General features: G+C 39.1%; 1 pseudogene; it reads right to left on the reverse strand.

The window, feature by feature from the left end:
- Positions 1-2,050: 2,050 nt before the first annotated feature.
- Positions 2,051-10,981, reverse strand: LOC138048582 (SUMO-interacting motif-containing protein 1-like; annotated as a pseudogene).
- Between the last annotated feature and the right edge of the window lie 44 nt (positions 10,982-11,025).

The raw sequence follows: 11,025 nt of genomic DNA on the forward strand, positions 1-11,025 counted from the left end.
ACTCTAACCATGAGGCCACTGTGCCTCCCCCTGCTTATATTAAAGATCTTTCAAAATGATGAAGAATGGTGTTTCCTATTTTGGAATTCCTTAGTTCTTTTGTTCCAGAGAGAATCAAGTTTTTGTTAAAAAAAAATGATCATATCACAAACATTGCAAATGACTGCAATGAATCACAAAATTGAGAATAATTATCTCAGAGAATATTGGAGTAATGATATTCAAACTCGGCAACAATAATGTACATGAGATAAGCCACAAGGTGACCCCCATTAAGATACTGCCATGGCAACACTCTTGTTTCCAGTTCCTTTCTGCAATAAACCAAATATCTTGGATTTTGATCAGATAAGTATAGGCAGATGGTCAGACTTGAACACATGTGCTGCCCATAATGCTTTATATCACAGTGACTGAGTAAGCTTCCCGAGGGGGAACATGTCTTATTAGTAACAACAAAATCAACCCTATGTTAAATAGACCCTGCAGCCTGACATCTGTCAGGCTGCAGTTGTTCAAAAGGTGGATAACGCTATCAACCGGATAAATCACCATCCAGTGGATAAACGCCAGCGAAAGCAATTGAGTTATCCAGTGGATGGTGATTTATTCAGTGGATAACGCTATCCACCCTTCGAACAACTGGTAGCTGGTGTACTCATGATCAAAGTCATCACACTGGACAGAGTAAATGACATTGGTTCGTTGTTTCCTCAGTACAGGATCCTTGGGTAACTTCCATATTGTGGCTACTCAAAACTCTCCTGATAAGTTCTGTAACCCCTTGAATGTACAGGTTGATGGCAAAACCAGCAACTGAGTACTTGTCCCCTGAAGTGTTATGAGAGGGAGATACTGGCCTTTCACAGTTATCGGAGATAGTCTAACCAGCCATTAATCTTCAACCACGCACCGGTGGCTCAGTTGGTTGAGCATCGGGCTGCCATGCGGGAGGTCGTGAGTTCGACTCCGGGCGGACCAACACTCAGGGTCTTTAAATAACTGAGGAGAAATCGCTGCCTTTGTAGTTACATTTGTTTTGGTGTGACATCTAGCATGTTTTGGTCTCGGTCTTGGATTTTCAAACAAGGGTCTTGGTGAGTCTCGGATTTTACCATTCCTCACCCCTACGCCTTGAACTCTGGGATCTCCAGATCTCAAAGCAAGCACCCTAACTGCTCGACAGCAATGCCTTAATAGAAAGAGTTTGCTTTGCGAGGCCATGCTTGTCAAACTGACCTCACAATTGTGCTGGGTAATTCTAAAATTATCACCAACCAGCAGTACCATCGACGCTGTTTTCTGGAAGCTTGACACACAAATGCCATCCCTGCCTCTTCGAAATATGATACCTGACACCTATTTGCATCTTATTACAAGAAAACAAAGCTGGTTACTATTAATGGCACACCCATTCCTTTTTAGCTGATTGGTGAGCAAACAAAAGGACTGTTGCAACAACTTTGCATAACCCTAAACAAGTCTCGAAATGCTAGGTCTTTGAACAATAATATTCAAAATTCTGGAAACCAGAGTAGCTTCAAAAAATCAATCTGTTCAACTTAAACCATTAAGAAGATTGGTTTAAATAATTATTATTATTAGTCTTGTTGCATTTTAACTCATTACTGCCTAGGCCTCTAGGAATGAGACTTTATTAATAGATTTTACTCTAACACTGCACAACTTTCCTCATTATTGGGGGTGGGTTAGGCATCAATGGGTTAACAATCTCTTCATCCACTCAATAATTATGTCACCTTTAAAGCCGGTTACACACGAGCAAATTTTCATTGACAAGTTCTGACTTGGCAAATTTTATTTGGTGTGTAAAGAAGAACTTGTCAAGTTTTCCTTGACAAGTGCACTTGTTCAAAAGCTAGCATGCTAGCTCTTTAACATTCTCGTGTGCAAAACAATCTACATTGGCCCTGACTTGATACAACATTTCTGCAGTGGGTATATTGCTGTTGGAAATCATTAATTTTTCTTGAAAAGTTAAGAATCCCTGTCAGAGGCATTTAATAATAAAAAACAGAGGCAAACTTAGTTTTGTTTGAATTTGACTGTATTTTCAAGGTCCATCATCTTGTTTCATCAAATAAACACATGACATCATCAACTGTACATCTCCTACATGTATCTACAAATCGTAGATTTCCATTATGTTAACAAGAACATCTTAAATAAACCATTTTTTAATTAGGTAATTTCCGATCTGATGGATAACATTGGAAAACGTTATCACCACAACTGTAACAAGCAATCATAATATTACGTAATTATGTACCCTGTTTTTGAACGTCTTCAATTTGCATCAAATCACTGCTTGATTTTCAAGCAGTAAAAAAAAATAATAAAGTATTTTTTAAGGGGGCTTTGTCATGAAAAATGATGCAATTTCATGACACCCAAAATGCCCAAAAAGTACTATGAAATATTGCTAAACAACATAAAAGAAATAAAGCAAGAGGAAAGAGAAGCATGGATGGACACAAAGGGACAAAATTGTAATGGATTGGATTTGGGTAATCTTGAAAAAAGTCAGCCTGACATTTTTCAAGTTTATGGTAAATTGCTTGGATAAAGGTTGTTTTAGCTCAGAATCATTAAGTGATTTAACAATAATTTTATCAGTAAGGGAATTCCACACTACCATTTTTCAGTTTCAAACTCTTGATGAACCGAAGATTCCCCATAAACACCCTACAAAAACATGACATAGCCCCCTTAAGTCTCCCATTGTTTTGTGCATGGCTTTCAACAGATTGTTGCAGAAGTTGGGAGCCACTAACTGCCTAAAATTGACTACAATTTGACAAAAAAAACAAAAGATGAATGTTTTGCATACAGCCCTTTATAAAACGGTCAAAAATATTTGACAAAAATAATTTTTTCTGAATCTCCCTACACATCTGTAAACAGTACTTCAAATGTATCTGCTTTTCCACTGTCAATAATCTTTTCCCTCAAAACTTGGCAAGTATGTTTTGCAGATTGCAGGTTGAAATTTAATTATAACTGGAAAACTGCTGGCACTAAAAATAGTTAATAACCCATATACTCATCAGGGGTTCTTACATAAAGTAGTTGGCGTCTTTCACATGGTAAAAACACACCCAACTTCACCCTTCGGCAAGTATATTCCGTCTATTGTAAACAGCGTCATGTAACAGTCACGGTAAGTCTATCGCTTTACCTTTCTTTTAAGTGCCAGCGGTTTTCCAGTTATAATTAAAATTCAACCTGCAACCTGCAAAACATACCTGCCGCTCAAAACTTCAAATTAATTCCATGCTTTGAACTTGCTCATTTCATACAGCACCTCTGTTGTTTGTGCCCAAGATAAAGTTGTACTTACCAACACCCATTTAGCCAATATTGTAAGTTTTCTTCAGCATTTTCAAACGCTTCTCCCATTAATTTAAAGAGTTAGTTATATGGCTGACTGCTATAGACCCCTTTAAGTTAATTCCCTATCTGGAGGACAAAACAATAAGATTGTTTTGCATTTGAAAGGCCTGTTTCTGTCAGGGGACAGAATGACTATTGTTTTGTCCTCCAGATTGGGAATTACTGAAATGGGTCTACACTGCATAATTTACATGTATATGAAAGTTCCACGTCACGGTCACAAAAAACAACCACCTTCAAATAGGTTACGGCTTTGAAGTCCAAGGCAAACACATTACACAACAATAACAAGAAAGGACTGGGATGAATTAATTTGATGTTGTTGTAGTTAGCACCATAAAAAGTAGTAAAATCTACAGCAGGTTTGGAGCATAACTCTTCAAGGATGACATAAGTTCTAAAAGTTGATTGCTCCGTGGGGAGAGATCTGATGGCTTGCACAAATTCTCCAAGCGCATTCGCAGTTTTCCAACTTGTGTGTCGATTTCCCTCAACAAATCTTTATCATCCATTGAAAACATTCGCAGGGAATCAGAGGTGTTTTTCTGCAGGGATCTCTTGCGACAAAACATAAGGCTTTGCAACCAATATGCTAGAAGCATAATAAACTCTTCACAGCAGTCCACAACATTAACACTGTCTGAAGTTACAGTAACATCATTCAAACCTGGTGGAATTCGTGTAAAATCAACAGCAATGATGTGCTTAACCCCCTCTTTGTGTATTCCACTATCATCAAGTTCCGCATGAGGTAAAGGACAACAATTCCTGACAATGAATTCAATCAGCTTAGCTCGTAAAAGATGCGACTGTGTGGACTGAAGGAAGACAGTTTTTAGCTCAACCGATGGTAATCTGTGGTAGACCAAGAACATTTCATTGCCAATCGATGAAGCACAGTCATCAGGTCGCTCCCCAACACCAAGTGACAACATCAGCATTCGTTGTAATAAATTAACTAAACACACATTGCACTGACGGCCATATATATGATGATTTGAGCCATGTTCAAGGATTGCTCTCTCAATCCAGCTGATTACATTTTGAACATTACTTGCTCTCTTGGCCACATTAAAAGTCGATAAACACTGGTCTTGACGACACTAAACGTTTTTTTGTTGATTTCTTCTTCCATCACACTGACAAGGAAAGACAAGGCCAAAGATGCATTAACAGAAAGATCATTTCCTCTTGACTGATACGCATTGACAGAACACTGCTCAATTATCATGGAAATAAATTCCCATGTAATTTTCTGAGAAACCATCCGTAATGGTACAACAGGGTGTAATAACTGAATTCGCTTAAGGACCCTAAAACATTCTTTCCCGCAGTTGCTTTGCTTTGACAAAAGGATGCTATTCAACATGTAAAATGCTAGTGATTGCGGTGGTGTCCGGGACTGGTTCATGAAACTGCAAACAGTAGCCAAGACAGACTGATGAAAGTTCTCTTCTTTTAGAGCTTGAATTGAGTTCATCTGAGTTTCAGAGAAGAATTTATGCTGAGAGGAATCATGTTGTAATTTTTGTAGTGGAACAGTGCAATAGAAAGGTGCGGCATATGGCACTGGCTGTTCTAGCCTGGGGTCCCTACACATCACTGCAAATCTCTTCTTGGGCGAAAAACTTTCCTCATTCAGCGTGGTCTGCTTTAGTGAAGGACTTGATGGAGGGCTTTTTAGCCTTTTCTTATTTGTTTGGTAACATGGCTCACTTCGGATTTCTGTTGTCTCTTTTTTCACCTGGGGATATCTCTTTTCCAGTGTCTCAAATATTCCTGGAAATCGCATCTGGGGTTGATGGTTTTTATTATTCTCTCCTTTTTCTTCCTTTGCCTGAAGGATTATAACAGTGGTTTTGTTAACATGAGCATGGTCAACACAAAAATGTTAAACTAACATTAATTATTCTACTATTATGTTCCATTAAAAAACGAGCAGCAGTGTTTTATCAGTTGTAAAACGTGAGGCGTAGCAACGTGTTTGCAGACCGGATAAAACATGTGCTGCAAGTGTTTTGAATGGCTTCAAAATCATTCAACAAAAAGTGTGTCCCTCGGGTTCAAAATACGAGGGGAAGATATTAATTACCGTTAGCATATGTTATTGTAATGTAATATAATAAACGAGTTATATTGTCAAATGACTTTATATTAAAATAAAGAATATCGCTGTTTTTTTTTTTCATTACAAAAAGTAGTCAGGACTACTATGTGAAAGACAAAAAAGGGTTTAGCTCTGAGGAAGGGCTAATGCTCAAAACGTCAGAGTGATGACAATGTGCAAGCCAGCGAGCCATGGCTGAGTCATGCCAGTCAACAGGGCGAGCTATGCAAGTCAACATGCAAGTCGCACAGTTATTGAAAGCTAACCATTTTAAAATGGGTGCATTCTCTTAAATGCTGTTTATCAGAGCTAATCAAATGGGTGCTTATACTTAAATACTGTTTATCAGCAATATTTGCGGATAGTCTGCAGTATGTCACCTGTAGTTGTCATACACCTCCCGGAATCCTAACTGTTAATAGGACAGTGCTTAACCCTAACCACTAAATTGAAAGTTTAACCCTAATTCCTAAACTTCAGGCAGATACCCTAACCTTACACGAAAGCTAACCATTCTACAAGTGTTTAGGCTTAAATTGTGTAAATTAGTGCTTAACACCACTCAATGTTATTCTTGGTCAAACCAGACTGTTAAGCATTTCCAACATTTCCTGAATGCTCAGCAAACACTCATTATTTCAGTAACCTCTTGAACTAACAGCTGTTATCAATGAAGTGAGTTCTTTGTGTTCAACAAACATTAAAAAGTTTTCACTGTTTTTGCACCAGTACTAACAATTAAAATTGTACCAGTTCAAAAACAAATTGTTCCAAAGTAAAAATTGAACTACAACATAACATAATGTATTTCCAATTGCACTCCAACTTTTTCATTTGTTAAAGGCTAGACTGATAGCCGAAAGCTTATGTTTTAAAATCTTTTAACCAGAAAACGGTTTTTTCCACTTTTTAAATAAAGGCGGGTTCTTTCAATCCTAAGCTTAAAATTCATTTTGACAAAGACAACAGTCATTACTCTACTCAAACAGCCACCAATTTCAAATTTAACTGAAACCCATGGGGTCAATTCCTTCTTGTCAAAATGCAATTTTGAAAAGACCCTTAGCCACGATTTCTGGTAGAAATTACTGGGAAATAAGAATTGAGTTGTTTATTTGGCCTGAAACATGATTTTGGTTCCTTTTACATGTACCTCTTATTTTTTCAAACAAAACTATCAGAATGTGCCACAATGGAGACCACATTGCACAAGAGACTCCAGACCTCTGATACTTTTGATGTGTCTCATAGGATTTTATCCATCATTTAAAATGATCGCAAATGAGAGCCTACAGCTCAGAGCATACTGAACCCTCATATTTCTCCAATGAGTTGTTAATGTAAATGTAAATGTGCGCTTAGTTGACTGCTCCCTACAAGGGCTTTTCAGGATCAACCGGCTCAACAGGATCGGACCAAATGCATGTGAAGGCACCCATGGCTGCCGCCATTATCCATGTGTGATCTTGGAGCACTGCAAACCCAGCCAGATGCAATTGACTGGGAGTCCATTTTGAGGAGGGAGGAAAACCGGACTATCCGGAGAAAAACCCTTGGAGTCAGGTTGAGATCGACTGAAACTCAGCCCACATACGACCCGAGGCCAGAGTTGAACCTGGGTCACAGAGGTGGGAGGCACGATTGATGACCACTAAACCACCCTGACTCCCCTAATGCCTTCTTAACATATTGACCCCTAAAACACCCTAGGACCCACCAGTTGATGAGTAAAATTGTCTGTTGTTAGACAGAGTAAAATCTGTAAAGGCTCACTCCCAGGAGGTCAATGGGTTTAATCATCAATATTTAGGACAAAATCTGTCCCCATGTATTGTCAAATCCATTCAATGTGTTCTCTACATGAAAAACAGAAATCTAAAAATAAACAAGTCTAAGAAAGCAATTATTACTTTAACTTGGGATACTATATGTCCGCTCTATATCATGGGCTCATGAAGACTTGCCACAAGTCGACCTCACGTGAATCCCAGGAGAAAATGTTTTGGTGAGCGAAGCATGATTTTTCGGACACAAAGCAGATGAGTGAGCGACGAAGTTGCGAGAGGTCGACTTGTCTGGCTTACAAGGTTTTCAATTGCGTTTCATGCCAAAAAGGGGATGACGTCACTCGAAAGTACTGCACTTGAATGACACAATCCAACGAAAAGAATCGAGCATGTTTGTTTCTCTGAAATCAAAAGAGCAAATTTGTTTACTTTGTGCTAAAGGTATCAGAAACAAAGACAAAATAAACGAAAGCTTATTTCAATCCGGAGTTTCTGCTTGGAAAGTAGATCTCCAGTGATACTTTTTGGACCAACACTTTGTACGTAATTGTGCTGATAGAAACGAAACACTAGCTTGGAAGATTAACGAGTAAGGGAAAGCTTTGAATCTTCAAAAAAGTTAATTAATTTTGCTCATGAAAGATCAGGTAGGCTTCAGGTGCAGTACACGTGCTAGACTGGGAATAAAAGTAGATACATCTTAGTGAAACTTACAGTACCATTTTGCAAGGCAGTGACTCTCATCAATGAAGACAAATCTTAAAAAATCTTGTTTCAGTTGATAGTTAATGAGAATCGCCTCAGGACTTCCAAACACCAGTTTATACTTAAGATTTCAAATGTCCTCCAACTGTCGTTTTGAACAATCATCTCCTACATATCACGCTCTAATACCATGACAATTGAGGCTACAGACCAGATTTTTCATGACAGAAATCAGTGGAACAATCACGAAGGCAATATCATTGCAATCCTCTCCACGTAAACAATCAAAAGTGTACGGGGCTTGCTCAAAGGTCAGACTTTTCCCAGCTCTGGTTGGAGCAGACACAAGCACATATCTGCAAGACAGATATGCTTGAATTGTTTTCCACTGATAGTTGCACAATTCGGAATATATTGTGGCCTTAGTAGCTTCATCCATCACCATGGACTCCATGTTAAAAGTTACGCTTCACTACATACGGCAAATTTTGACAACCCTATCCCCTGGGAACCAAAAGGACTACTCTGATTGGTCTAGCTCAGCGACCCATTTTTGGGTTGCTAAAATTGGAGCCAATCAAGTATGAAAAGTCCTTTGTCCCGCACACCATCTACATGAGACAAAGGACTTTTGGAAAGTATAGGACTTATATTGCAAGATCATGTGAAGTAAAACTATCTTCATTTAATTCCAAAAAACAAAAAAAATAACTAATTACCCTAATCCTTGATGTTTTCCGTGAAAGACCCTTTTTGGTGCGAGAAATGTGATCCAAGCCCCAACCCCAAATATATGCTCTATGACCAACTTTTGCTTGTTAACAGTGCATCGCAGTTTACCAATTATTAGTTAGTTAGTAGCAAAATTCGATCTTTTCTCCAGTACAAATCTAGACCGTACTTCCTTACTGTGGAGAACACGCAAATAAAACAAACTCAAGCGCCTTTGCTTCTTTAACAAAGCTTCATCTACATCTAAATCTTCCAGCACTCGGCAAAGTCCCTTTTGACATCTACTACTAAAACGTGTAAGAATAAATAAGTAAAGGAATAAATAAATATAAAAATAACTTAACCCATTGACTCCTGGCGTTAAACATAGTAAAATACTAAGTATGGCTGGTTTCTAGCGGTTCAGGCATCAAAGGTTTGATTAAATTAACCCTTTGATGCCTGAAATCACTCAGTAAAATACTTAGTCTTAAATGTCTCTGGAGAATTACTTTCAAAAATCCCTTTCGGTCCTTTGTGGCATTTATGTTTAAAAATTTTTAATCATGACTAGAATGAGTTTTGACTCCGCAGTTGCTATGCGGGCGTAAGTAACTATTTTTTAGTAAGTCAGTTAGTGCGCGGCCTTTGTGCAAGAGGTCCTGAGTTCAGTTCGACGAACTTTCCTTTCAGTGTACCCGAAGTAGCTTTAAATACCTGTAAAAAGGAGCACTGATGGAGAGCGGGGAGTAAAATGAGCGCACCGTCGACCTCAGGTTTGTCAGTTGAATTACTGTTACAAGTTATCGACGTTAAATAGGTTTGCTTTACTTTACTTTACTTTACTTTAGCAATATCAACAGTGTCATTGCATATTTTATACATCAAATTTAATCTAACATTGCCAAGCCGGCCACTTCTGCTGGAGAGTACAGGATAACCACAACCCCGGGACTTCAACCTATACCCGAATAGTGGGGTTTTGCTACAAGCAGACCCACGGCCCGCCACGGCCCAGCGGCCCGCGACAGCCCGCAATGGCCCGGCGGCCCGGAGGCCCAGTCCTAATTTTTCACAGTTTTTTTGTCCAGCGGTAAATCCACGTGCATGCACAGATCTGCATCGGGTTTGGGCGTGCAAAATGGACGAGTTTGAATTTGTTTACCATTTTAATCATTTGAATCCTTGTTTCTGTTTGTTGTTGTAAACAGACGAAAACAATAGAGAAAGACAACGTTTTTCACTTAGCAACATGCAACGAAAGAAAGGATCGAAAAGGATTGAAATGATTATTAAAATAGTAAACGAATTCAAACTCACCATCTTTCATTTGTGCGCCCAAACCCAATGCAAATCTGTGGATGTGCATGGCTTTACTGCTGGACAACAAAACTGTGTGGGCCACCGGGTCGCCAGGCCTTTGGGCGCAGGCCTGCTTTTAGCAAAAATAGTGTGGGGTTCTTTAACGTCCCACAGGGAACTTATGAACATAGAAGATATTTCTGAGACGGGGCTTTACGGTTTTTTGTCCCTGTCCGAGAGGACTTGAAAGTCCAACCATTTGCAGATGAAATAACCGAGGCAGCACTTTCTCCTCAGTTATTTTAAGATCCTGTGCGTGATCGTTGATCCTGCCGGGGTTCGAATCGCGCGACCTCCCGCATGACAGCACGTCATGCCCCGGTTCACAACAATGAGATGTACATCTCATGCTGAATTGATCAAGCTTCTGAGATAGAAGCGAAAGCTCCTGAGATTGTTATCATATTTGCGTGCTCTCCACAGAAAGGAATCACATTCTCTGAACACTCGTTCTTTATAACTGTCGAGTCAACGTCGATGTATTAATATATAAACTTAATTTTTCTCGTCGAGGAATGTTTACTTAGCTTGGCTTCACGTATTCGCAGATTACAAGAATACACTCAAAATTCATCTATTAGAGCAAGATTTCTCACAAATTCACGTAAGAATGAATGTAGTCTTTTACATCTGCAAATTACATGAGGGAAAGTAGCCTACCTGAAACTTCGCGCTATGTTTTGTCTGTCGCAGAAGAAACTGCAGCTTTTGCAAGCTCGCCATTGTTGACAATCTTCCACGTTTTGGCATTTCCATTACCCGACAAATTCACCTTATTTAATTTCAACAAAGCCTTTAGCTTTTGAATACGTTTTTCGCTGACCTTGAAGTTCTTCTTGGGACTGTAGACACTGACGGTGCGCGGATGCCTGTTCGCGTTCAGTTTCATCTTCATCGTCTGGAATTACAATCACATCTTTAATAGGCGGTTTGCTTATT

Source organism: Montipora capricornis, chromosome 5 (assembly GCF_036669925.1).
Source record: "Montipora capricornis isolate CH-2021 chromosome 5, ASM3666992v2, whole genome shotgun sequence".
NCBI classification, from domain to species: Eukaryota; Metazoa; Cnidaria; class Anthozoa; order Scleractinia; family Acroporidae; genus Montipora; species Montipora capricornis.